Genomic DNA, 22,956 nt, shown 5'->3' with positions numbered 1-22,956 from the left:
GCATGCATTTTTAAATGGACCAGCAGAAAACTCAGCAAGAAGTAGTGCGAGTTTTCTGCTGGCCCATTTAAAAATGGGTGCTTCTTTCCAGATGCCGTGAGTATGCTTCCCACCACCCTGAAGACACCACACATCAAAAAGGTCATGAAATTTGGACAAACTTTTCACATTGAAAACAGGGTGTGAGCGTAGCTGATGAAAATTTTCTGAACAGTTTCCTGCAGTGAAGTGCTTGTGAAAATGTTAAATTATAAGACTTACTGTAGTGGTACTATAAGTGTATAAAAATGAACAAGACAATGTCTTCGATGTCTGGTGTTACAGGTAAAGTTTTCCTCTCAGTTTGGCCAAAAAATGAGTGAACTCTCAAAATAGTTAAAATACTGCTTGCTGTGCAAGTTGACCAAATGAAACCAGCTTAAACATATACTCGCAAGCTTAATGGCCAAGTCATGACACACTGACATTATTAAGATTGGCATGGTAGAGCCCATAAAAAAAGCTGAACTGAAACTATATAATGACATACTCCAATTAGACCACTAAAACTAACATGGAGGAGGAAGAGGAAAAAGGACAGGAACACTCATCGATGCCTCACTAATTTAGTTTAATAGAACTGTGACAAGATCTAATTCTTGTTTTCACACATAAGCCTTCTTCAATTTTGGTGAAGTTGCTGTATTAGCTTTCATCCTGTAGACCTTTTAGCCAGACATCAGACATGGCAAGAGATGACTCCCATTACAAGGCTTTCTTATTGCTCCCTATTTAAATTTCACTCTAGCCCTGTTAAGAGAAAAAAAAAAAAAAACACACACAACAAAAAAAACCAAACACAAAACCCCTGCACAGCTCTTATCTATTCATATTTGTATTTAAGACAGTATCACACGGAATAAATCAGGGCAAAGGCCCGTTTCCATTACAATCCATCACCTGGTTATTTAGAAGAACCAATTTCTAGGTGAGTAGTAGGCTACATCCTGAATTAAATGAGACAAAAAAAAAGTTAAGTAGGAGCAACATCCACTGTTTTTTCTGATTATCTTCAGCACCCAAGCTTCAATTATTGTGAGCCACCCTTTGATGGTATCCTTTGATACTATGGACAGCATAATTTCTGAAATTTTAATCTCTTTCACCGATAAAGTGCTTCAAATGCCAATCCACACAAGTCTAAAAAGCCTCAAGCCTTACCATGTGAAAGGTTCATACTGTGTATCTCTTCATACCATATGTGTAAGGTTTACATTTTCTATAAGGTAAAAAAAAAAAAAAAAAGGCAGTTTCCACAGAGTTCAGTGAAAACAGAGAAGGCTGTTAAATGAAGGTGAGCAAACATGTAAGGTTTAAAAGTTATTGATCAGACCACAGCAGATTAGCACTGCTGAGCTGAAAGGTAAGTTCACAGTGGAGCTCAATAGCAGAACTAAAACTTTTCTTTTAAAACTTCATAAAAGACCATATGCTATTCTAATAATGCTGATTAACTCTTCAAACTTCCCTGTTAAGAAAGGCCTAAATCAAATAATGTGCAAACAAGGCAGCAAGTAAAGCTTCACAAGGTTGATACATAAAGGCTCATTACTTCAGATGCGATTTAAAACAAACACTACCATCACTAGAAAAGTTAGTAGAGTTTCTCAGAAACAACTTAAAATATTCCCAAAATATTTTTTGATGCACTTGCAACATCATGTATACATGGAAGTATTAAATTAACATGTGGTACCTGGAAAGTATTTTAATTAATTCCAAATCTCATCAGCACATCTCCTGAAAGGGATCAGGTTTTCACTTGTCATGAACACATAAAAAAACATAAGCCGAATTTGTCTTCAAAACTACGTAGTTCCTAAGCTGTAGTATATAGCAGCAACATTATCAGTATGTGCAAGTCAAAACTCTGTGCCCTACCTTGGCACGGAGATTTGACTCTGAAGCTCGTTTATAGACACTAACAAGAGAAAACTGTATTTACATTTAAAACTTACCCTGTGTTACAGGAATCCTATTTCTTCCAAACTCCTCAGGGGCCTAAGCAAATTACTTTGTCTTTAATCTGTGAGAGAAAATGCTGCTCCTGAAAGCTGGTATCTAAGCTGCCATCCAGTCACTCAACTGATCACTACCTCTTGTATTTTTCATTACCAGTAGGAGACATTGCAAGAAGGGGCCTTGATACACATTGTCCATATAGGAAGATAAGAACAAAAACAAAACCACAGGGACTCTGAGAATAAGGCAGAAGACAGAAAAAGTAGATGAAAACAAAATTAATTTTTAAAGAGAATTGGAGAGTAAGTTGCACTATGAAGTATTTTAAGACCTACCACCAGCAGTCACTGACTTCTACAAACCCTGTTCAGCTTTCCTGTCTATGAAAGAAAGAACTCTTATCACCATCACTCATGGGTGCTAAGTGAACCAATTGAGATATTCAATTTAATACTGTCAAAAAGATAATATGCACTAGAAATATGCACTAGGAAAAAGTATGTCTTTCAAGGGACCACTACTTTTTTCTTTTTTTCCTTCTACTTGAAATACCTGCTTGACACCAATCAGGTAATCTAAAATAATTTCCCACCCCACAGCAGAGTGGAGTAATGTAGAGCTATGAGAAGAGCCATGTGACTTGTTTGCTTGTACAGAACTGTTAAGTCAAATGGCCAGTCCCTCTATACCACACAGCATATCCCTAATGTTTTTCCTTCTGAACCATGAATTTGAAACAATAAACTTCAAGAACAACTTCCCCTCACCTAGTGTTAAAAATAGGCATATGACTCTGCAGTAACATGCATGGCCTTGAACACAGCCTACGCAGTTCTCAGCACTTTCAGACACACAATAACTCACCCTCATCCAAACATCATCTGGAGATGTTTGTTGGGTCACCAAAAATCTTAATATTCAGTTTTTGTTTGCATTAATGCACACAAAACCCAAAGAGACTATACTGCAACTCAGCAAATAAAGAAAAGGCACTATCTTAAATATCTAAGTGTAACTGATCAGTCCACACTGGGGCTACAATTATTCAGCACAAAGCGATTCAAGTGTAAAAGAACTCACAGAACTGAGGTCACAGATGAACGCACACCCCACCACGGTATTAACGGTGCACTTACGTAACTCTGCATTTGTTTCATGGAAGCAAACGGACTGAAGAATAACAGATTCCACAGTTTGTGGGAAGAAATGAATATAAACTTTTCATGTTTTATGTCTATGATTTTCTACTTTCAATTGTTTATGTTTCTCTGTACAGATACAATTTTCTCTGCCATTAACCTGGGCCAAGCTCTTCCTCTACATGCATTACAATAATGAAAGCATACATTCAACTAATGTCAAATGTTTGAGGTTTGTTTTGTTTTAAATTACCTGATAAAATGCAGAAACATGAATTTTTCCCAAATCAATTAATATATTCATATTTCCAAAAGCAGTCTCTGATGTAAATGCCCAGGCTTAGCAAGTTACAGGCTTGACTTCTAGAAGTATATACTTTTTAAAAATGTCAATGCCCTTATAATGACTTACTAGGTTTCCAGCAAACATTCAGTGATTAAAGATAACAAAATTAAAAACCTTTATAAAAGAAAAATTATAATTAGTGCAAAATGGTTTGGGCTCCAGTTTCTTCTAATTGCAGAGTCTGAATTTTCACAGATCACAAGAAAATTTTGTGCAGAAATTTTGTCTTTGTTGGTTACCATATCAAATTTAACAAGCTGTCACTAAAAAGGTATTCTGAAATACTGTAACCAGGTATTTTATTGCCATTTGCTCATTCACTGAATTGAAAATATTTTACTGAGGTACTTCCATTGTCAATTTTTTTAAAAACTGATGTCAGATAGTTCTCAATGGAAACCTCAGTCTGGGAGAGAAGTCCAACATACCCTGATCCCAAGAAATCTCAGAGGAGCTCCATTTTTTAGAAAGCTCCCACAGATTTTGAAGGAAGATAATTTTAAAAAATCTTCCAGGATATGGATTTACTGTTCTCCACTCAGTTCTTTTATTAGAAATAAGTGTGTGTGATATAAGTGTGGGTGGGAAGGTGGAAGGGAGAAAGAGAAGGAGCTGAAAAAGCCATATGCAGTATCACTTTTTGATCTTTTTCTGCTTGGAGGGGTGACAGATGAGGTTACAGAAATCTGAGTGCACTCAGTTGAGAAAATCATTCATTCCCATGCACTTCAAGAATTGTTCTAGACCTAGATCTAATGATCCTAACATGATGCAAGAAATTCAAATGTTTTTTTCAAAAGCTATGGTTACTGTCCTACAAAGCTAAGAAATAATTAAATAATCTCTTTACCTTTCCAGGTGAGTCAGTACTTTATGGAGATCTTGCATAAATCATAGTCACTGGGGATACTATAGGTTGGTTAGAGTTTTCTTTATCATCTTTTTTTGTTCCCCTCTCTCCCCCCCAAAAAAAAACCCCACACAAAAACCAAACCAAAACCAACAAACATTGAACTACTCTGTATCTCTTTGGTACTTCTAATACATGATACTGAACAGAACTGTCAGACTTCACAGGCTGCTCGACTTTCAATACCAATGATACTATCACTAAATGAGTTATACTTTCAGTTGGAATATGAAGGCTGGAAACAGTCCTTAATGAAAATAATGGTATCCATAAGGCCCTTATCTTCCTGATTACACCCACATGGCTAGAAAACAAATAGAGCCCTGCAAAAGATGCTAAAGAGAAGACATTCACAGAAAATTTTTGAAGGATGGCCTATAGAGCTTTCTCCCACATAGGAGGCAACTATGAAACCCTGTTTATTATAAAACTTCATCAGTTTCTCACCAATAATTAAATTTTGTTTATAGAGCTTGAAGTTGCTTATACTGTTACACATTTTCTATTTGATGATACTAAGAAAGATATTTCTTTCTTTTTCAGAAGGTACACTGGATAAACTTCAAACTTGTACCCAGTTTCAAAGGAAAAATATTTGTCCTACACAAAGCCTCCATTCAGAGTCCCTGTTTTTACTACAGTAAGAAAAATAGCTGTGCTCTGGATAACTTGTTCATGTATGCCAATAAAAGCACATTGGACTAAAGCCAGCACTGCTAGCAATGCTATGGAAAGCAGAACTCTTTTTCTGTCCTTGTCCTTTTTTTATTCATCATCACTAGTTCTTACTACTTGTTTTCATTACCTGTGTCTTTATATTACTGTAAGAGGCAACTAAAAGAAGAAAATAAGACTAAAAAATAAAAGCAAATCTTTTAAACTAGCTCTTTTATGAAAAAAAGCTTTCAGATATCTTTAGAGTATGTTTAAAATGTTAAGCATGTACCCTTTTAAACTCCACTCTAAAACTCACCAGAGAGACTAAAGTATATTCATGTTTTAGAGCTATAAAGAATTGAGAAACAGAATCATCTAGGTTGGAAAAGACCTTAAAGATCATCTAGTCCAAACATTCATCTAGCACTGACAGCTCCCAACTACACCATATCCCTCAACGCTATGTCAACCCTACACTTAAACACCTCCCGGCATGGGGACTCCACCACCTCCCTGGGCAGCCCATTTCAACACCTAACAACCCCTTCTGTAAAGAAATGCTTCCTGATATCCAGTCTAAACCTTCCCTGGCACAACTTGAGGCAATTCCCTGTTGTCCTATCACTTGTTACTTGGTTAAAGAGACTCATCCCCAGGTCTCTGCACCCTCCTTTCAGGTAGCTGTAGAGGGCAATGAGGTCTCCCCTCAGCCTCCTCTTCTCCAGACTAAACACCCCCAGTTCCCTCAGCCGCTCCCCATACGACCTGTGCTCCAGACCCTGCACCAGCTCCGTTGCCCTTCTCTGGACACGCTCGAGTCACTCAATGTCCTTTTTGTAGTGAGGGGCCCAGAACTGAACACAGGAATCGAGGTGCGGCCTCACCAGTGCCGAGTACAGGGGTCAGATCCCTTCCCTGTCCCTGCTGGCCACGCTATTGCTGACACAAGCCAGGATGCCACTGGCCTTCTTGGCCACCTGGGCACACTGCTGGCTCCTGTTCAGCCGGCTGTCAATCCACACCCCCAGGTCCCTGTCTGACTGGCAGCTCTCCAGCCACTCCTCCCCAAGCCTGTAGCTCTTCTGGGGGTTGTTGTGGCCCAAGGGCAGCCCCCGGCATTTGGCCGTATTGAAACTCCTGCAGTTGGGCTCAGCCCATGGCTCCAGCCTGTCCAGGTCTCTCTGCAGAGCCTCCCTACCCTCGAGCAGATCAACACTCCCCCCAACTTGGTGTCCATTTTTTTACCCAGCAAATCGTGCGCCCATCCAAGCCATGAGCAGCCAGTTTCACTGGGAGAATGCTGTGGGAAACAGTGTCAAAGGCCTTGCTGAAGTCAAGGTAGACAACATCCACAGCCTCTCCCTCATTCCAGTAAGCAGGTCACCCTGTCGTAGAACGACGGTTGGACTGGATGATCTTCAAGGTCCTTTCCAACCTAGTTGATTCTGTGATTCTGTGAGATCAGGTTTGTCAAACAGGGCCTGCCGACAGGTTTCATAAACCCATGCTGACTGGGCCTGATCATCTCGTTGTGCCGCACATGTGTGATGATACTCAGGATGAGCTGCTCCATCAGCTTCTCAGGCACCAAAGTCAAGCTGACAGGCCTGTAATTTCCCAGATCATCCTTCTGACCCTTCTTATAGATGGGCATCACATTGGCTAATTTCCAATCTGTCAGGACCTCCCCGGTCAGTCAGGACTGCTGGTAAATGGTGGAAAGCGGCTTGGCGAGCACCCCAGCCAGCTCCTTCAGCACCCTCGGGTGTATCCCATCCCGTCCCATAGACTTGTGTGTGTCTGTGTGATGCAGCAGGTCACTGACTGTCTCCTCCTGGATTGGGGGGGGTCGTTCTCCCAGTCTCTGTCTTCTGGCTGAGGAGGCTGGATTCCCTCAGTACTAGTCTTGTTATTAAAGACCGAGACAAAGACAGCATTAAGCACCTCAGCCTTCTCCTCATCACTCGTTGCCATGTTTCCTCCTGTGTCTAGCAGGGGATGGAGGCTCTTCCTGGTCTTTGATTTGCTGTTGACGTACTTATAGAAACATTTCTTGTTATCCTTGACTGCTGAAGCCAGATTTATTTCTAACTGTGCTTTAGTCCTCCTGATTTCCACCCTGCATAGTCTCACTGAATCTTTATAATCATTGTGGGTGGCTAGCCCCTTCTTCCAAAGGCTGTAAAAACTCCTTTTCTCCCTGAGTTGCAGACAAAGCTCTCTGGTACAGCCAGAGTGGTCTTCTCTGCCACCAGCTTCTCTTAGAGCACCTGGGGACTGCCTGCTCCTGAGCCATTAAAACTTCCTCCGTAAAGAGTGCCCAGCCTTCCTGGACCCCTATACCCTTCAGGACTGTCTCCCAAGGGATTCTCTCAAGCAGGTGTCTAAAGAAAGACAAAGTCAGCCCTTTGGAAGTCCAGAATGGCAGTTCTGCTTCCCCCTCTCCTGACTTCTCTAAGAATAGAGAACTCTTATTATTTCATGATAACTGTGCCATAGTCGGCCTCCAACCACCACATTATTCACCAGTCCTCCTCTGTTCCCAAAGAGGAAATCCAGCAGGGCACCTTCTCTGGTTGGTTCACTCATCAGCTGTGTCATGAAGTTATCTCCCACACATTCCAGGAATCTCCAGGACTGGTCCCACTCTGCTGTGCTGTATTTCCAGCAGAGTCTGGGAAGTTAAAGTCTCTCACAAGAACAAGGGCAAGCGATCATGAGATTTCTCTTAAGTGACTACAGAATATTTCATCCATCTCTCTGTCCTGTTTGGGTGGCTCATAATAGACTCCCACTACAGCATCTGCCCTGTTGGCCTTCCCCCTGATTCTAACACAAAGACGCTCCACCCTGTCTTCACTACACTTGTACTCAAAGCAATCATAACAGTCCCTAACACACAGCACCACCCCACCACCTCTCCTTCCTTGTCTATCCCTCCTAAAGAGCTTGTAGCCATCAACTGGCGCACTCCACTCATGGCAGACATCCCACCACATTTCTGTGATAGCCACTACATCATAATTTTCCTGCTGCATCATGGCTTCAAGCTCCTCCTGTTTGTTACCTATGCTGTGTGCATAGGTATAGATGCACTTCAGATGTGTTGATTTCCCCAGCAGCTTTTTGCATTTAGAGGTCCTAATTCCAGCCTGAACTTTCACAAGTGTCACCATATTGATGTAGTTACTCGGGTACCTGTGACTTCATGCAGGACTAATCAAGATGCTTGCTGCTTTAACCTAGGGCAGGTCTGTGGCAGAGCCAGGGTATAAGAGAATCTGGAGAAAATTCTTAGGAAGTTATTCATATTATAGTGGGATTTACCATGCATATATGCTTCCCAAAACCCCAATGTCTTTCTAAACATTTTCCCAAACAATCACAGAAAATTGGGCTGAAAAGGAAAGAAGTCATCTCCCATCCTTAAAGCAGGATGAACTATGCCAAGGTACTTCTCAAAATGTAGCACCTCCCAACCTCTTCCTTGGGCCACTAGACAGATAAGCTGAAAAACAAGCCTGGGGAAACCCAGGGGTTCATTAGTTTACTGTGAAAAAGTTTTCTCAGTAAATAATCTAAATCCTTGTTGCAATTTAAATTCGCTTGATACTGTTTCTATCCACAGCATACTCAAGAAATACATTAGGTTAATTTTAGAAGAAAAAAAGGGTAATAACAACATGCATCCAACCAATGTTAAAATGGGCTTATAAAAATATCCTGTTCCTCAGTCTTGTTTGATAAATATAGTTGTCTGTTACCTCCTCTCTCTTTTATAACTTAGTACTCATATCAGCACTGCAATAGGCCTACAAAGGTGTCATCTCATGCGTATCATCTCGTATGTTTTTACAGCTAAGCAATCCAAAGTAAGCAGATGTCAACTTCTATTTTCCCACAGGATTGCACAAGGCAACTTTCAGGGGAAACAATATTAGTTACTTCATCTGTATATTGTCTTTCATTATCTCAGTGTTTTTCTAAACCATATCCCCTTACTTCAACTTTGTATAACCTCTTCTCTTTCCTCATAATGTTTAATTCAGCCTTATGCTTTTCTTCTCCTTTTCCTTTTGTCATGCACATCTACAGCAGACTTTCTGAAACAAAGTAATTCAAGAAAAAATAATCCAACTGCAGCCTCAAAAATAGTTCCTGATGTTTTCCAAAGACTTTAAGACAGGGACTCTGCTTGCCATCTGCATTGTGACTGTCCTTCATCTCCTGACTGAGTTGGATTACCACTGAGATAATTTAACACCGACAGTTGTAAATATTGTCTTTTCCAACTGAGGTATCAAAAGCATTAGGAGGTAGGGTTTATTGTGAATGGATGTGGTAATTTGTTTCCCAGCCGTTGCATTAAGCTTTCTGAAAACTCAGAGTCATTCACAGATAGATTTAGGTGAAATGGCAGAAGCACTTACTGCTCTAATTGCCTATGCCTTCTTTTCGCCTTTACGAGAATGCAAAAACATGACATAAAAATCTCAAGTTCCTCCTGGGAGACAGGGTTTGAAATCCAGTGCACAAGAGCAAGCTGCATCTTGCAGAGCTGAAGTTACGGCCTGAATAAGATTTAGCACAGGAATAAGGCAGTTTACTGGGACAGCAGGAAGGCTGTCAGATGCCCCATCTTAGTTCATTCAGAAACAGCTTAGATAGTCCCCAGGCTACCCACATTTGGGTCACACTCTAAAGATTTCCACCACAAATCAAGGAGGGAGCTCTTAAGAGACTCCCTACCCGGAATTGGTACTTTGCAAAAAGCTTGCTGAACTGGGGCCTCCTCTCATGTTCCTCAACCACGTTCTTACACTCAATGAAACACACCTAAATGGATTTTTAAATCTGTTCTCTCGAGACTTGTCTTTACCCCAACATCAGCTATCCATACATTACTTCACCAATGTAGTAACCCTGTTTTGTAGGAAAAAGAGACCACAACATGTCAGGAAACCTCCAGAGTGCAGTCAGCAGGGCAGACCAGTGGGGATTTTGCATCAGAGACTCCACAGCTCCTGCTGCTGTGGTCTGCAGCTGGACACCATCTGCCAGATGGCAACACAGCAACGGTGCCTGGTGTTACCGAATCTCCTCTGGCCTGGTCTTGAACGCCATGTTTTGTCCCCTGCTTCTATAAGCAAGTCAAGAGAGATGCCACCTACTGCTCCAGTATGGCGAGCCTTGCCGGTGCATGTGCCAACCAACCACCCTGCAGAAAAATGGCTCCGGGGCTTCAGCTGCTCAGGACAGCAAGGAGTTGGGCAAAGGCAGACCCTCAGTCACACCTGAAGCTGTTATTTCTGCTGCAACCTGCCCTGTATTGCGCTCAGCACTGTTCAGCCCTACAAACATGTTTTTGTAAATACCCAAGTAACACCTGGTGATGGTCTGTGAAAACCCCTCCCAGGGTAGAGTTGCCCCACCACTCAGTACTATGCTTCTTTTCCCCTGATCTCCCTTGGCAGCTGCCCTGGCATGGGCCTGGCTCCGCATCCTATTGAGCCACCTCCTCCAGAAATGACCTGTGGGCCACCCACCTCTCCCACTCCATCGGAGGTGTTTCCCTCAGCTGCACAGGAGGGCCAGTGGGAGCAAAGCCATTAATTGTGATGTTGTGCTGCATGGCTGGAACTGAGAGGTCACCAAATCATTCGCTGCCCATGCATAACAAGGTCAATACTCCTAGCCAAAGGCATTGGCACAACTAATACCTAGCCAAGCTGCCAAAGTCAACTACTTTCATGCCCTTTGTCAAAGGGAATACAGCATGGCTCAAGTCCAGAGCACTGAAGGTGATATTTCGGCAAAACACCTATCCAAAAAAATTTGCTTCCTTTGCCATTATTCAGCTTTGTGACTCAGTTCTTCCAAGCATACGTAAATCTCAGCCAGTGAAAGCCTCTCAGGTGATATTAACAGGAGATATACACATGCATTTTCTCTAAATTAAGTTAGAAAAATCGAATGAGATTGCTGCTCTAAATCAGATTAGGGAGGTCAAGGATTATGGAAATTAGAAAGTGAGAAGGCCATTGGATTCAGCCCTTTTTCTGCTACAAAAGCACTCTCCTAGGCACAAGCTTTCCTATTGTACTGCTGCAGCAGCACCTCTTGAAAATCTTACACCCAAAGGAAAAAAAAAGCAGATGAGACATAAGAGAATTGCCAGCAGAACGTAGTACTGAGAGCACAACTGTGCTGCCCTACCCCTCCTGCCCATGTACCCCTGTCACGCTTGCACAGTGCTCCTTTCACCCAGGAGTTTCTCTTGTATGTTAGGCCTTCAGTTTGGATTCTCACACCTGGCTAAAGAAAAGGCACATTGGGTTTCAGCTGGCAGCTTGGAGACTTGCTAAAAACCACACTCATTTGGAGAAAATACTGAGAACTTACCCAGGTATGGGGAAAAAGCTCACGCTCTTTTAGGCTTAAACAAGGGCACTTCAGGCCAATAGTCTCAAAAACCCTTATTGCTTCTGAAAGATTGAGCCCTGTTGTCCCCATCTTCCTCATTACCTCTTTTCCCAGTAAAAAGCATGCATAGCTGAGTTTAGAAAAATTCCCCAGAATATTTGTACGGTTCTGCAAACAACATATTAGAAAATCACAGATTTGGGGGGTGGGAGGGGTTCTATTATTCTACAAACTGGGAAATCCCAACAGATGTCCTGACATCTTTTCCTGCTGCCCAGATCAATTGATGACACCAGGGGCTTCTGTGTAGTTCACTCCTGCCAAGTTTTAGTATTGCTTAGGAGATGGCTACTTCTCACCATGCACAGGGCTTTCCCCTCCCCAGCACTGAACGGTTTCACATCAGCTAGAAGCAAAGACACTGGTTTTCCAGGCTTCGCAACCAGCTCCCTTTACACCTGCACCATCAACAGCATGGCCCTACTCTCTTGTTCAGGTGATCCGGAAGCTCAAGACATGCTAAACATCCACCTTCCTTTTAATCATGAGCAGAAGTGGCAGTACAGCCCTTTTGCAAATGGCTCTGGCATGTGATGAGAAGGACAAAGTGCTCTGGTAACACAAAACCAGCAGCAGCAATAGCTATCCTTCAAAATTTCGGGCATATGCTGCACAGCATCTTCATTCCTGGTAATGAAGTGTAACACACTGAACTACAGAAGATGACACTTGCTTTGAATGGTTAACAAACAAGTCTTGAACCCCTGTAAATTATCCTTAGTACAAAAGATAGTAAGGTGGCTCTAAGGAGGGAGGAGATGATACTCTCTCAGGCTTGCCCTTGAAATGGAAATATATAAAATGTGATGTCATGTAACTTGCAATTCCCTGATAATAAGCTCTTATCTAATGTTCCTCTTCTTCTCAGGTTTTAGTGCACTCCAAGGGGATATTATCCAAGAGGATAATATACATGATGCAGAAAACTAGCCACATGCAATATAAAAACTAATGCCAAACTGACCACAAATGCTTTTCCAGAGCTGACTTCCAAAACTGTCCAAGCAGAGGCAAGGAACGGAAGAAATCTCTCATTTCTGACTCATGCTGTTGGCCTGAACATGAGATGGTCCATTACTCAGAAATGGCATTTGGACGCCCCCTCCTCCCAGGAGTGGAGTGCTGCAAAGGGGGAGGAAGCATCCACTTCTCCATATTTGTGGAAGAAAAAGGATTGCACAAAACTTGAGGAATCCTGGATACATTTCAAGCCACAAAAGTAACAATGGAAATTATAAGTAGCATAATGATTTTTTTAATTACCCAAAAGAGAACTGTACAATGTAATACATTTTGCCTACTGTCCCCACCCCACAGACCCCGAGTTGAGTCAGCTTTGTTGCTCTCTCCCAAGCCTACAAATAGAGCCGGGGGAAAACCTTGCTTCCACTTTATTTTTCACTCATTTTTTTTTAAATCCTGTTAAACTTTAATCCCCGTCTTGCTGCATGCAGAAAACAGACACTTGAAAGTCAACTGCTAATATAAGAAATATTTGGCTCAACAGTTCAATACTTAAGATCAAATTACAAAAGCAGAAAAAAGAAGCCTATGGGATTTGCAAGAGTAACAGAACCCCATTAGAAGACAGAGATTTAAGAAGCAGTATGCAAGGGATAAAAGCACAACAGTGTACCGAGTACAAGACTGCCTGGACACTGAAACAGTTATTCAGCACAGGTAGTCATCACAAGTCAACTATGAGATAGGCTGATAGTATGAATTAGAAGTGAAAGAAAACTCTAAAAGAAACAGAGCATCATGAGATGCAAACCAGTCTCTCTACAAATGAAAGCTACAGTTTTCCTTTCTTTTTTTTTCCCTTCCAGACACTTTTAGGGGAAGGGGGTGAAGGAACCATAGAGCAGTCAATTGCCCAGCTTCCGTTAGTCTCCTCTTAATATCAATTTTGAAAAATATTCCAATTTCATAAGAATCAAGGCATTTGTGTGTACCAAGATGATTCTCAGAATTAAAAACATGGCATGAGTAGTATTTGTGTGCGTGGTAGTGCAGTCAGTTGAACATTTTTGTCATCTTTAACACTCACTTGCAAATGCCTCAGGAAATAATTTATTTCATCACAATATGCTCCCAGGATTAAAAACACACACTGTGTAAATTGAGCATTGCTGTTCACGGATCAGTCTGCTCAGAATGTCCAAAATATAATTAGTCTTGCCTAACTAAAAACTTAAACCAGGAGAGACAATTGGCATTCTTTGAATCCTTCAAATGTAAAAAAACCCCAAACACACAATTTAGAAAGGATATTTAAACTTTACAATCCTCCATTTCATCAGCTATTCTTGAAAAATTGTACCCTCCCATGCTTCCTCCACACCCCTTTTCTTTGGATATGAAGGAAGAAAAAAAATCTCTCAGTTGCCAGTATCAGGTTGGTCAAGAACAAAACTCAAGACGCCCAAACTTTATTTTCAATAGATTTGAGAATAAAACAGAATCAATGAGCTTCAGAGTCTTCTCCTATTTTAAACTGCTAGGGCAAGTCAGAACTAATGCATGGCTGTTCCGCAGTTATATCAGCTTTTGGGTTTTTTGACTGTGCACAGCGCTTACTGTATTGTGTACATACAAAAGGTGTGTGCATAGCGTTTAATTTTTACTTGTTTGTTTTGACCACCTCACATAACCACAATCTCCAGGAAAGGAATTAGTTAGATGTTAACTGTTATAAGATTACAGCTAGAAACAGCCTGGTTTGCATGAGGGTTCCACAGAGGTAAAGCTTAATTATTTACAGTTAAGTTCTTGAGAAACTAGGTCCCAAGGTCATTTATTACCAAGAATGAATATAAATCACTGGTTTCTATTTTTGTAGTACAATCATCTGCACTCAGTAAGAGCTATAAGGTGAGTAGGAGGAAATATCCACCCTTAAATAACATCATGGGGCAGACTTTATGAGCAAGAAAAATGACAGAGCATAAACGTATCTGCTTCAAAAGGGGAGACATGTTCCAAAACAAGAACTGACATAAGCTGTCAGTCTCTTTACTGAATCTTCAAATGAGAGAAGTTATTCAGAATGTGCCAGCAGTTTTGCAAGCAAACCACCAAAGCTCTCTGGAGCAGCAGGACCTGATGCTCCAGCCCGTGCTGGGGCAGTTGAAGCCCCTCTGCTTAACCCCTGTGCCCACAGAACATGCCGCACACGGGCGTCAGGAAACCTGCCAACCCTGCCTGGATCACACCATCACACCGATGACTCTGGCTGTGAATCCATGTAGTCAGCCCCACCTATGCAGCTATCCTCCACTGCCATAATCTCTCCTGAAGCACCAGTACGGATGCCTTTTGCTGGCATAAAGTATCAGGGAGACATGGGTCAGCTACAGAGACAGGAGCGGCACAAGCAGCAGGCATGGGCTCCCTCCTCTACGCAGGCGCACACTGGGGAGAAACAGGAAAAGCACACACCCCGTGAGCCAAGTAAATACAAAGGTTTCAAAAACAATATACCTGAGAGCAGGCACAGCAATATTGGCTGGTGTCAGCTTGTAAAAAAACAGAACAATCCCCAGGAATGGCAGGGTTCTTGGCCATGGCCAGAGGGTGTGCCCAGTAGTGCCAAAGGACCTACGTGCCACAATCCCAGAGTGATGAGGGAATCTGAAACTGGTGGTTATACTTCTATGGTTTGTACTAGAGGTCATCCCAGGTACCTCTGTATTTGTATCTTTATTGTAGCAACTATAATGGCCCTAAAGGTATCTCTCACTGCACATCGGATTATTTCCCCCCACTTTGCTGTGGTCAGTGTGGGAAAAAAAAAAAAAAAAAAGAGAGATAGAAAAGAAAGGAAAGGAAAGAGGATTGTCCTAAGAACAATGATGAACATAATACTAATTAAGGCAAAGTTCAGGGCAATATCTGGACTTTCCATAGCATAGCTTACATGAACAGCCCACATCACTTGGGCCAGCACTCTCACAAGCTCCGCAGGGTAATGGTAGCTTAGATACCTTGCAGAGGATCCAGAAAAAAACCCAGGTGACAGAGGGGAGGGTGCAACTTTGTAACAGAGGTATTAATCATACAAGCCAAAAGAGCAATTTTCAGTACCTGCCTTCTGTAAAAAAAGATAGTTTTAAGTAACTAAGATCGAATAGCATAAGGTATAAAACATGCAGTAAGCCTGTACTGATTTGACTTCTAAGCAGGTATTTGTACCATTTCTGATTTGTATTTATTGTTCAAGTTCCAAAAGGATATGATTCTTCTTCAAGGAAAAACTGCTATGTTATGCACTAGTAGTTAATGTACACTGAACCACAAATCACTATTTGTAGAAGAAACATATTAGGAGCACACAGGTCATTATAGCCAAGCAATGGTGTTTATATTTTGTGATAGCAGTAGCAAAACAAACGCTTGGTTATACAAGGAATGAAAGTTCAGTGATTCAATAATATAACAAGTCAACTGCAAAATGAATATACACAAATGTATCACTAAGACAATATACTATTGTAGAAAGTTTTATTCTGGTGAGTAAGTGGGATCACCCTGTTGTTACCGAGCTGTTTTTAAATGGGCCTAAAGGAATAGAAGTGTGTTAATGCCCTATCAGAGGTGACAAAAAGCTACAAGTTAATGCTCTTTTTATATACAGATTCCCTTGCCACACATATAATCTGTGCAGCCTCAGTAGTAAACATTTTGTGGCTAGCCCTCTTTTAAGGAAAATTAAGAATAAGAATTTTAAACAAAATTCCTAACAAATATAGACCTTTATTTCTGAACTATCAATTAGCTAGTGGCTTATCAAGACCCTTTGAATACCAAAAAAATATGCAAATATATTGAATTGCAAACAAGACATAAATGCTAAGCTCCCCTCTATCTTCCAGCCCGTGAATTTGCTGTCTCCCAATTCTGTGCCATACTCACCAGTACTTCTGCTTGTAGCACCTACGCCTTAACTGTACTATGCTAAAGTCATGCTATAAATTGCAGAATAAATCAGGTTGAGAGTGATCTCTGGAGGCCATCTAGTCCCAACCTGCTGATAAAAACTAGGCTAACTTTGAAGTTAGACCAAGACATGATCTGTGAATTGTGTAAACCAGATTACTCTCAAACCACCAGAAATTCAGCAAGTGACTGCCACCAAACAGATCCCGACCACCAGCAAAATAAACTCTCCCATTTAGGTCCCATGCTTACAACCTGCTACATCTGAATGGGATCAAGAACAGAAGTAACGGTCTTGGCAAGACCACAGCTACCGACCTGTGATTCAATTACAGTTCAACAGCCTAAGGAAACGTGGTGTTAGGATAACTAGGCTGAGGAGAAGGCAGCATAGCAAGGACAGACTGCTGCAGGAACCCAGGGGAGGAAGGTGGACAGTGTGGTGGGGGAGGACTGTGTGTGAAAGTCAACAGAGCATTCATCAGCAGCACAGCTCAGTTGGTTAACACGTGGAAAGGTTCCTGCAAACCCATTTAGTATGGCTTGCATGATCCCTGGTGACCCTGAGATTCCAATTCATGAAGACATCTGTACTTGCAACAGCCTTGCTGCAGCTGTTTATATATTTCCCTTAACCGAGGCCTCACTCTGGGGCCACGGGGAGGAGAGTGATTGAATTACAAGCTCCATCCTCTAGTGTAGAGCAGAGAATGAACATTTACTATCTAGCACAGATAATTTGTCAGGCTGTAAATTGATACCATTTGGGATTAACATAATTCATATATATATATATATATATATATATATACACACACACACACACACTTATATATAAGAACTGTAGCACCTCAATATGCCTTGACATGCTTTGCCTCTTTGGACTTGACACATACATTGAAGCTACAATAAGGAGCTATGCCAAGTGCAACAGGCTGTACATTATTTAATGGTTCAATCATCCTAACACTACAGTTTGCCATGATTCCCACATGCAGAAACAAACCCTCTTAAACTAAAAGCTTGAAAATGACTACTCAGGATAGTGTTGAAAGCAGTCTGCATTAGAAGGTGTGCCCAAAAGATAGGAGCAAATTTTGTTGTTCACAGTTGGACCATACTGGAAAATTGAATAACACTTCACCACCACCACCAAGAATGTTCTTAGCAAATTCCTGGTACTTTAACAAATCACAGTGCTTAAAACAACCCACTGCTCAGAGTCCCTAGTGGTTGTAGCAGTTCCTGGCAAACTGAAAACATTCTTCCTTCCACACTTCCTCTCTGCAGTACAGCTGAATGACCTTGTTGGTGGGAGAAGGTCAGTGTAGATGAGAAAATAGTCTTTAAAACTATTTTATTTCCAGAAGTAAATTTGCATTTTGGAGACAAAGACGACTTTATTAAAAACATTTAAGTCTTGCAACTTAAAAAAAAGAGGCAAGAGTTTCAAGAACAAGTATTTGAGCACCCCACAACAATCCCTTCCTGCAAATCAAGGAAGCAATAGCACGAACAATCTCAAAAACAAACTGCTAAAAGAAAAACAAACTAAAAAAAGCAGCAAAAACCAACTAACAGACAAAACGAAAGGGGAGGGGGGAGGCATCTAATTTCTAACCTCACATATCCCTCTCTTTGCCTCGTACATTGCAAAATAACACAAGTCACCACTCTTTTTGCAAGTTAGTTTTCAGGTTTGGTTTATTTGTATTTTTGCCCCTTTCCAGCTTCTTATGGTCTCCTGTCCTCCATTAATAAGCAAAAACTGTCAATAGTTCAGAAGTGAGTTCAGACAGCTTCTCAGTATCCTACAGTAGTGACTTCCAAACTTTTGGATAGTCAGGTCTAAGCTTTTTTTTTTTTTTTTTTTTTTTTTTTTTTTTAAAAAAAAATCTTTACCTTTATATTGATTGCTCTACCCTTAAAAGAAATAATCTTAAATTCATTTAACCAAAAATTTACCGTATGTCACATGTGCCATTTAGACTCAGGGTATGTCTCAAAATCAAGATAAGTTGGGCCAGGAGCCAGAGAGTATATGTTAAATGAACAGTTGCCCTAGTGACTGCAATCCCAGTACCCAGCACGGCTGCAGCAGCCTCCCATGTATCAATCCAAGCCCAGCTCAACTCAGCTAATTACTCTTGAACTTATTTCACTCTCTCTCTGCCCCCACAACCTATCCTTATGTTAAAAAAAAAATATATATATATTTAGAAACCAGTAACAATTAATTATTTTAAACCATTACAACAAATCCCAAACCTCTTATAGCACCCAGACAAAATATTACTCTAATACAATTAATTCCCTGTATTCCCTCTTTCCTTCATAACTCATTGCTCATTTACAGCTAAACTGCATCTTCTTATGTCCTTGCTAACAGTACCAATGTTCTTGTAGTTCTGGCCACAGACAAAATTATATAAAAAAAAAAAAAGACAATGAAATTTTCATGTACAAACGATAAGTAGCAAAGCTAGGAATAAATTAAGTATCTGAAAACCCTGTGTTGGTCTTGTGCTACACTCTAGCTTGCTTCACTTCTATGCAGGCTGACAGGTATATCAACAGCTCTAGGATGGCATATAGATGACTTAAAGTTTCTTTGAATCTATGTGATAAATACTGAAATAATGGAGCAAATAAATGAAGTAACTTCTAAAAACACGTTTTAAGCACTTTTTCTGAATACTGTTCTCTCCTCAAATGGGTTTATACTTTTCTTCTGCAAGAGTACTGATCTGCAAAAATAAGTAAAAGAAATGCTTTGAGAGTAAAAGCAGCCGTTCTGGTCTGATAAATAACAACATAAAAATAGCCCATTTGCACTCAGCAGATCTGCCTCCGGTGTGCAGTCAGGAGTGTTCACTGCTGACTAGTGAGGTAAGTACTACTTTCATGATTGTTTGAAACAGGGTATCAATGCTGTTGTGCACCAAAGTGAATAGTATTGTCTTCTATATAAAGCTAAGTTCATTAATTTTCAATTACACATCTGGACAGTTCTTGCTGCATCACTCAGTAACAGGTTACAGGATACAGAGACAGTGTCTGAGCATGCTTTGGTCTGCACAAACTTTATGATGTGAAAATGCTGAAAGGAGATCCATCTACCAGATTGGGACATGTTTAATCCAGAGCCAAATAGAAAATCCAGCCTCATAAAGCTACATTTAAACAAGCACTTTCCCGATTCAAGGGCTGCAGTTTTTCTTCGTAAATTGCTACAGATGCAAGCAGTTCTAAAGGGGGAAAACTAGAGCAACAAATCAGTAAGCAAGTGCATTGGTATAAAAGATTTAACAAGCTGTTTCCACTGCCACAGTTCAATGTCACATGTGTAGGCTGAAGCTATAGTACACAGAATAAAATACAACATACAGATTACACATAAATACCAGCTCATAATTTCAATCAAGAATATAGATCAGAAAAACTATTTATGATACTACCAGAATATGACTAAATTTTATTTCACAGGACTAGTTAGTAAATGACTGAAAGTTCTCAACATTCAAACTTGCAAGCTACAACTTTTAGAAACTATTACAAAATATTAGGAGAGGAAACATATGCTTGAAAGTGTGGTTTTTAAGTATTTTGGAGTATATTTTTACTACTTAGAGTAAATAACTATTAACAGTGCCCGCTTTTTGAAACCTTGAAGTCAGAGAGATAAGGAAGCCTCTGAAAGAAGGGGAAAAAGAATCCAAGACCTGCTTCCAGAGCTTCCAATAACTCACAACAAAATAATGGTGATGTATTTTGTCTGTCATTATCTGCCTTGAAGCTCCTGAGAGCTAACTACTTCTCTTAAATCAAGTATAGCATACACTGTGTTTCCATCTGGAAGCACCTGCATCTTAATATCTCAGTGAAAAAAAAAAAAAAAATAAAAAAATCAGTGTTTCTATTGTGTGTCAACACTCAGTGTTCAGTAACCCAGCCAAAAATAATTTTATCAAGCCTGAAATTTCTTATAAAGAAGCTAAATAGTATTTTACTCTTTTAGCTAAGTTCTGCCACATTGGTTTTATCTTCCGTATTTTTTTCCTTAAAAAAAAAAAAAGCCTCAGACTTCAATAAACTGCTCACCTTAATGAACAGACACAGAGACTGAATTAGTCGGCATTATCTCTTCTAAAAAAAGCATTGCTAAAACCACTCAATTTGTGCTGGTAACAATGTACATGCTTGTAGTATGTCATTTCACATCACCAAAGAACAAGTCAAAAACTTAGGGCAGAGAACAGAAACAGATCCACTAAAAGGTTCATGTCATTACTGACAGATCTTTCCATTCCTTCCATACTTCAGATTTAAGAGGATGGTTGACATCAACAAAATATTTTCCTTACACTGAAAGAGTTTTAAGATGGTGCCAAAGAAGATTAGAGGAACTTGCTCTCTTTTTTGTTGCATCTTTGAATAGAGTTTCTGGCACACAATAAAATAAACCAGATCAACTTCTCTCAAATTCATGGCTTTTTATGACTCAAGCTTCCAAGCCTTTTAGTTATGCCAAGCTTCTGCAAGAATTAAATGCTGTTCAACTTAACCTGGCATAAAAGGCTGGGTCCTTATCAGATGAACATCAGCACAGCTATTATGAGTTCAGTAGCTCCACAGCCACTGCACCCTAGGGCTCAGAAGAGCTCTCTGGTCCAGAACCAAAACCTGACAGTGCTCACTGGCAAGCTGAGGTCTCTCTGGGGAGAGGAGGGAAGGCTTCTTCCACTGGTTCACCTTCCTACACTTATTTAATACTATTGCTACATCCTTCTTCACCCTGATAAAGGCAGATGTTTCAGCTGCTCAGAGATGTGCAATGTGAGGATGTTATTTCAGGAAAGGTACTAAGAGGCAGCTGGTATGACTGCAGGCTTGCAGTAATCTTGATGCAATCAAGGCCCAGGACTCATCATTTTGGTACAGGAGAAATTCTGTTTTTTAACACCTCTCTGTTAATACATAGTGGTACCACCTGTGCAACATACACTCACATATGCACATGCTCCAAACATTTGCACATCAGAAACATTTATAGCAACTTATTTTCATTATATTCACATGACAACATTTGGTTTAAAATAAATGGATATTTTGGAGAGAAACTGCCATGGAAGCAAAATGTATCACTATTCCACTGTTTGAAAGTGCGAGAAAACCACTCTACTGTCCCTGCCAGGACACGTTTGGGATTATCCCTGGTGCTCTGACGCCTCACACCAACTGCAGCTTCGTTAGCCTGGGCTGCCATATTCCACCTCTCCGAAACACTTTACATCTGGCTTCTTTTACACCTCCTGAATCATGGAGTGCAGAACATCTATCATAGGAGGTAGACTATTTCTCTCCATGCTTTACTTTCTGTCACAAGATTTTGCAAGCACGTGCTCTCAATCAGCAGGCAAATGTCAGGCTGGTATTGGAAAAATGTCCTTTTACAACCCTGACAATCTAGTAGTAGCATATGGTGCTCTCTTGTTTCACAAGGAATCAGCAAGAAGTATTCTTTTTACCAGTTCTTACAACTCAAGTGGAAGACTGAGGTAAACTTTCAGAGTCTATGAGCAGACGTTCACTTAAATTCATTACTCGTTTCCTTGTTTAGGCTTGGTGAGTATAACCTGGTAAGTGCTGACATTTCTTTACCTGCTAAACCAATCTACTGTACAATTAGCTTTTGTGTTTGTGCATGGCCTCACGTGCTTGCACCACACTCATACGGTACAATGAAAAAAAATACATTAAACACCTCTCACATAAGCCCATCCATTCACAAGCAGCACACTAACATTTTTTGGTCTCGTTCTAAAAGTAGCAATGCCTGGGCATCACTATACCAACACTGCTATGTCGTTGCTGCTTGTGCTGGCTAGGCATCTTAACCTGTAGCTACACGTACTGTTTTGGTGAAATGCAACAGTAAATGCAGCTTTTCCTGAAGTTCCACTAACCCATTCTCGGGAATCACATTAGGTAGGGATCAGTCTCTCAAATGCCTCCTCCTGAGCAGGCACAGCATCCCTAGAAGGGGCAGGGAGAGGATGGATGCACAGACTGTATGGCTGACATGCAAACTGCAAGAGCTGCTTCTAGCAGGCATCTAAGCTAAAGCGTCCTCTGTCCCCCTCGGGGAAAAAACAAAAACAACCAACAAACAAACCAAACACAACAACAACATGCTCTTGGCTATTTAAAGGTTTCATGTAAGCATTTTCAGTCTTGAAACAGGAAAACTTCAGCAAATGTAATTCTTTTTCGCAAAAGTGACTGGTTTGAGAAGCGATTGCTGAATGTTTACAGGCCCCCTCACCCCACATCACTGGGAACAGACTTTCAAAGAGCTTCAGCTCTGGCTGGACAGTTTCTCCATTTAACAAATCCACTGATCTGCTACCATGTTCCCATTTTGTATTTCTGTTTAAAAGTTAAAAAACTATGTGTCCTAATTCATAAGCAGTGTGATAGTT

General features: G+C 40.7%; 1 protein-coding gene across 1 annotated transcript in view; it reads right to left on the bottom strand.

The window, feature by feature from the left end:
* Positions 1 to 22,956, bottom strand: part of EPS8 (epidermal growth factor receptor pathway substrate 8) — a 139,370-nt gene that overhangs the window by 64,668 nt on the left and 51,746 nt on the right. The gene's annotated exons all lie outside the window — the stretch shown is intronic.

This window comes from Athene cunicularia (genome assembly GCF_003259725.1).
Source record: "Athene cunicularia isolate RWA chromosome 1 unlocalized genomic scaffold, athCun1 chr1_part2, whole genome shotgun sequence".
Taxonomy (NCBI): Eukaryota; Metazoa; Chordata; class Aves; order Strigiformes; family Strigidae; genus Athene; species Athene cunicularia.
The sequence above is the reverse complement of the archived record's forward strand: the minus strand, read 5'-3'. Positions and strand labels throughout refer to the sequence as shown.